Genomic DNA, 6,879 nt, shown 5'->3' on the forward strand with positions numbered 1-6,879 from the left:
TACCATTAAGGTATAAACCAGTAAAAACAAGGAAATGTGCAGTTAATTTAAAATTGTTACATTGAGGTGGCACCATATTGTGACTGAAACATGTGCTATATTTTTGCATTAACTCCACATTTCCTTGCTTACATGGGTTTATGTCAGAACCTTGCCTGAACTGAAACATAGGTTTTGGAATGTGAATATCTTCTGTTGTTTTTTCAGTCTCAAACTGAAATAGAATTAAAAAGTTAGACATTGCTAAAAGAGACAAGGGAAGATAAGTTTCAGTAGCTGAGATAATCTTCCAAAGGGAGAGATGGAAATCTTATTGCTTGAGTTATTTAATACTGACTAAAGGAAACACTGGAGAACAAATTGCAGGGCATAATTTTCCACTGACTATGTGAGTTCATAGTTAGTTTCTGTTTCTAACTTCTGTAAAATGTAGAATGTGGATGGCATTATGAATTACAATTTTTTTTGATTGTCATATTTGTTTCTGCTGCAGTGGCAGTATAGGAAGCCTCTGTATTGTAAAGTAAAACCTTATGTACTGGGAGATAATACTTATTAATAAATAAGGAAAAAGCCTTATGAAAAAGGTTACGAGCAAGCACATTCTTTGAGTACTCTGTCCCTGGATATTAAAACATATGTAGAAATCTGTACTATTGCTGAGTTTCAGACCCCTTCTAGAAAGTGGTATCCACTAGGGTTATACATTGCCTTCCAGTTAGAGTCAAGGCTGTTAAAGGGCTGTGTACACCCACAGCTTCAGTTCCTTCTGTTAACTCTTTGTAGTAGTACTCAGTGGAAAGTAGAGGAATAGTCTGAGTATGCAGGCCAACATGCTTGAAGAACTAAATTTTTGAACACCAATGGAATCAATAAGATTAAAGTACTGGCACAAAAAACTCTCTTATATCAGTACAGTAGGAACATCTATGATCAAGCATTACTTGTGGTAATAGTGATTTATTTACAGCTTTCATTAAAACATATAATAAAACGATACACTTACATAATTTACAGTTTCTATTAAAATCATAAAATAAGATTCTAGCTGGCTTTTGACTTTTGTTCTTTGTGCAAATAACACAAATACCAAGAGGGAGTATAGGACAGGCCAAAATGTTTTCTCTTCATTAGACCAATATTTAAGATTTTCCACTAGTGGAAAAATCCATTTTCCTCTCATCTCTTAAAAAAGTAAACAAGACTATAAATAATGGTTTAAATAATCTATTTCATTCTTTGCACAAGAACATATCCAATCTGAATATGATGTCTGACACCATTTACCCATGACATTTGCAGATCTCATTGAAGTGAATCACAAGGGGCAGTGTACTTCATTTCTAGTCAAGGTTATAATGGTTTTGTCTAAGTCAAGCATAAAGTGTCACATGCATTGAGAAGATCTTGATATTTATTAATCTTAAGCATAGATTGGGTTTGTCCATTATCTCAGGGTCAGAAAGAGTATGCGTTATTTTCAGAAATGCCTCCATTCTGTGTCAAGTGTGAGCTTGAACTAGCCAGTTAGCTGGTTATAAGCAGAGTTTCCTTGATGCTTGCGATATGATGTAAGCACTGCCAAATACTTGATAAACATACTTTGCACTGGAGGAGGGGAAAAGGGAGTAAGATTCTGTGTTGTTAATGACTATTGCTTGCACAGAAGTTAAACTATTTTCACTGAGCTGCTCTGAGATTTCAAAGTATAAATCTTGAGAAGAAATGCTAATAATAGAGGCCCATATCAGTATATACAATTTCAATTTCTTGATGTGACTGTTCAGTTTCCTTGGATGGAATGAAAACAGGGGTGTTTTTTTTTCTATAATGGAGGACATATCTTCTGTGGAAGCCTTTTTTTGTGCTTCTAGGGCCTTTCTTTGACTCCAACAGATCCTATTTCTGTTCTGAATACTATTTTGTGAGAGGGATCTCTGAAGAGATGAGGAAATGTAGTTGGATGAAAACTGATATAAGTCAACCACTTTCTGCATCAGGCTGGTCACTGCAAGTACTCGCTAGAGATGGAAAAAGAGTAGGAACTCAACTGGTGTTGGTAGAGAAGGAGATGGAAATTCCTTTCTTTATTTCTTTTGGGGAGACAGTAGAGAAAAAGACAACAAGCATCACAACTGGATACTTCCGCTTTCATGACAACCAGGGGATGGGGAGAAAGAGAAAGAGATGGTAGATAGCTCAAGGATTAAAAACATGTGTATGTGTGTATGTGTATGCACGTGCATGTACACGTCTGTACATGTGCATGCATTCAGAAAGGTTCCAAAGGCTGAGTAGCTGGGGATATTTGTCTTAAGTCAGAGTATAAAGAGACAACCTTCAATTAGCACATGATTTGACTTATAAGAACTCTCCTTAAGGACAGGAGCAATGATACCACAGTATATATATTCTGTTTATACAATAATAAAGCATCCTGGCTAATGGACTGTAATACAGAATCCTTGACGGACAGTAAGTTTGGGGAAATTAATTAAATACGCAGTTGGTTCCAACAGTGGTTAACAACTTACGCTTTCAAATCAAATACTCTTGAAGTGATTTATACACTACTCTTGAATGGACTTTGATTCCTGCTCCCATGCAGAGGTAGAATGCACTGAATCAGAGACAACTAGGTATCCTCATAAAAAAATTAAATAAAAATATTCCTCTGCCTTCTTTAATTGAAATGTACTTATTATTTGCATTACCAAAGCATGTAGGGGCCACATAAGGATGCAACCCAAATATATTTTTCTCACCCTTCCTCTGACTCCCTTTGACATAAGTAGAAGTATCTAACTGTATTTTAGCATAAAAGTTGTCCTATAAATAAGAAGAAAGTCCCAATTCCTAAAAGATTGTGGTGTGTCTGGACTACAATCCCATGTATACTTCGACTTCCAACCATATTTTTACATTATTTTAATGTATTGTATAAATACTCTGCCTCCAAAATATCTCTAATATCTTTGTACTTTATTCTTTTGGGCTTACTGTAGGATGTTACATTTAAGAAAAGAAAGAGGTTTAGTGTTGACTCATTACTTTTTTGTAGTAAAAAATATGGAATCTTCTTCATTGGAGGTTTTCCTACATAGGTTCCATAGACGACCACTTGGGGTGGTTTAGGCGTATTGAACCCTGTGTCTGTGCAGTGAGTTGGGCTATACAATACTCATGATCCTTTCAGCCTCATATTTCCATGATCCTATTAACTTGTAGAGCAGGGGTAGATGACCCCAGTCATGGGTGCCAGAGTATGGCATGTTAAGGCATTTTGCTTGGCATGCGTGCCTTGAGTGGATGGCAAGGAAGGGGCTGGGGCTGCACTGCTACAACAAGGATTGGGCCCCTCACAGCTCCCCCGCCATCTGCCCCTAGTACATGAACACCTTACAAGTTGAGGTTGAGGGTGTTTTTGGAACTCTGCCCAAAAACATTGCTGACCCCTGATTTAGTCAACTGATACTGACTTTTGCCACATTAGAGAGGCATTCATTTATGTAATCCTGACCAACTGTGGCCAGGATAATCACTGCTTTATTATTACTTCTGTGTCTCAGAACATTGTACCAGGCTATCCCATTGTTATGGTTATTTCGCCAGTAGTCTCTCAATATGAGGATGATGGCTTTCCAGTAAATAGGGAATTTACTGGTAAATCTGTAGATGACAGAGAAGGCCAATCAGAGATCTGCATGTTTAACTGCAGACATGGCAAATAGTTCTGGGAGGAAGGAGTAGATCCTGGTGATGTTGGGTCACAACTGTTTCTCTTTGACTCTCATGTCTATCTCCATAGTGAAGCAAGTTCGCTTGAAATGATCAATGTCTTGTACACCATAGTGCCACTAGGGACAATTGAGTGCTTGATCTTCAGGTACTAATATTAATATTGCATTTCTTCAGATTAGCCTTCAAAGTGTCTTTGAATTTCTTCTTCTGCCCACCTCTAAAACAGTGAATATCAGTGAGTTTGGAGTACAAGACCCGTTTTGGGAGCTGGTTGTCAAATATCCTTATGGCATGTCCTGTCCAATGGAGCTAAAGCCACATTTATATGGCACCAATGCTGGTGGTTTTTGCTTGAGCCAGAATACTGGCATTAATTCTTCTGTCTTTCCAAATGATATGGAGAATGTTCCAAAGACATTACTGATAGTAATGTTCCCAAATTTTCAGGTTTTTTATACATTGTTCAAGTTTCAAACCTGTACATTAGGGTAGGGATGACAACAGCCTAGTAGATGAGAAGTTTGGATTGGGTGTTATGTCATAATCATTAGGCACAATTTGGGCGACATCCAAAGGCAGCACTGACATATTTTATCTGGTGTTCAGTGTCATCATCTATGTTTACTTCTTGGGAAAACTGGCTACCCAAGTAAGGGAAATTCTGAATGTTCTCCAAGGATTGCTCTTAAATTGTAATATGTGGAGGAGCAGCTTGTTGGTTTGGGGAGGGTTGGTAAAGTATCTTGGTTTTCATGAAGTTGCCAGTGAGTCCAAGTATTTCATATGCTTCTTTGTCTCACGACATTGTAGTAGGCAATCTATAGATACAATAAAAGACCATCCTGGCTCCAAGACCTTACAGGGTGTGCTACACGAGACATTACCTTGCTGTAGCAATGCACTCCCTTGCTATAGCATGTCGCTAGTGATATAGTAGCTAAAAATAACCATGAGTCGCCGGTATGGCACAGTAACAACAGCACCATAGGGACATGTGTAGATGTGCCCAGTGTCTAATAAAACAAAGCAAAACAAGTTGATGTAAAAATAATCAAAAGGAAAGATGGAATGAGTATGAGGGAAGCAGCATGAAAATATAAATTTGACAAAGACCAGATGTATGAACAGCAACATGGTTTCAAGTAACTTTTAAACAACATCAGAGTGATATAAATACGTAAGCTAAATGTCAGTGTCACCTGCTGGTCATGTATATGGCCACTTTCAATTTAGTTTCCTATAAGCATAATGGAAGAACTGGAATTTGAGGGGGGCAGTGAAGGTGAGCAGCAGTTTTACAGTCTGATTCAGAGAAATGTTTCATACAAAAGGGAGGGTATAGAGCAGGGGTGGGCAAAACAGGGCCTGTGGGCTGGATCCGACCCACCAGGCCATTTTATTTGACCCATGGGGCCCCTAAAAAAATTAGAAAATTAATTATTATCTGCCCCTGGCTGCCTATCAAAGATGGCAAGGCGTCAGCAGCAGCAAGACCCAGGAGGACCCAGCGCAGGACCCAGTGGCAGCAGAACCCAGCGGTGGCAGTAGCAAGGCCCATCTGGCCATGCCCCACCCCACAACCGGAAGCCACATGCAGTCCTGGGGCTCCCTGGGACCGCCCTGGCACTGCTGGGGGTCTCCGTCTGCTGTGAGCATTCCAAGCCCTCGCTGCCTGCTGCTGCTGCTGGCAGGGCCTGTGCACAACGATGAAGCGGGGGGCGTGTTTGTAGGGGGGGTTCCACATGTACACCCCGCCTCACACCACCATACACATGCACCCACACCCCCCCATACACACCCCACACCCCCTCATACATCTCAACCACCCTCCCGCACATACTTACAACCCCTCACAAACCCCATACCCACCCACACTCCACATCTACCTTCCCCCACACCCCACTTACACATACACACACCCACAGCCCCCACAAACCCTGTATCTACCCATCCGTACCCCCAGCACCCCTCCATGCCCCCCAATAGAAAAAAGTAAGACTTAATTTTAAGTTATTATGCAATCACCTCTATGTTCACTACACAAACACATATAAATCATAGATTCATAGATGCTAGGGTCAGAAAGGACAGATCGAGCCTAGGCAGCAAAGAGTGCTGGGGTCAGATGACCCCAGCCAGATACCTATCCAGCCTTCTCTTAAAGACCCCCAAGGTAGAGGAAAGCACCATCTCCCTTGGAAGCCCATTCCAAACTTTGGGCGCCCTTACTTTGAAGAAGTTTTTCCTGATATCTAGCCTAAATCTGCTCTCTGTCAGTTTGTGACCATTGTTCCTTCTTACCCCAAGAGGCGCCCTGGTGAACAGAGCATCTCTGATCCCTTGCTGCATCCCCCTAATGAATTTGTAGGCAGCCACAAGATCACCTCTCAGCCTTCTCTTGCAGAGGATGAAGAGGTTCAGGTCCCTCAGTCTCTCCTCACAGGGCTTGTCCTGTAAACCCCTAACCGTATGAGTGGCCCTCCTCTGAACCCTCTCAAGTCTATCAACATCCTTCTTGAACTATGGCGCCCAAAACTGGATGCAGTACTCCAACTGTGGTCTGACCAATGCTGCATAGAGGGGGAGTATCACTTCCTTGAATCTGTTCATCATGCATCTGCTGATGCATGATAAAGTGCGGTTAGCTTTGCTGATGATTTCATCACACTGATGACTCATGTTCATCTTGGAGTGCTGTTGAGAGGGTCACTTCCCAGAAGGTAGATGTGCTGGATGTTTTTGCGCCCTAGGTGCAGCACTCTGCACTTGTCCTTGTACTGCATCCTATTGTGTACTGCCCCTTTTTTCTAACCTGTCAAAGTCTGTCTGTAATTGTTCCCTACCCTTTGGAGTGTGCATTTCACCCCACAATTTATTATCATCCACAAACTTGGACAGAGTACACTTCACACCCACATCCAAGTCACTGATGAAGATATTGAAGAGTACAGGTCCAAGGACCGAACCTTGCGGGACCCCACTACCCACATCCTTCTATGTTGATACCGACCCGTCTACTACCACTCTCTGGGTGCGACCGCTTCATAGTTTCATAGTAGCTAGGGTCAGGAGGGACCTAAACAGATCATCTAGCCTGACCCCCTGCCACAGGCAGGGATGTATACTGGGGTCACAAGA

Source organism: Alligator sinensis, unplaced genomic scaffold (assembly GCF_000455745.1).
Source record: "Alligator sinensis unplaced genomic scaffold, ASM45574v1 scaffold196_1, whole genome shotgun sequence".
NCBI classification, from domain to species: Eukaryota; Metazoa; Chordata; order Crocodylia; family Alligatoridae; genus Alligator; species Alligator sinensis.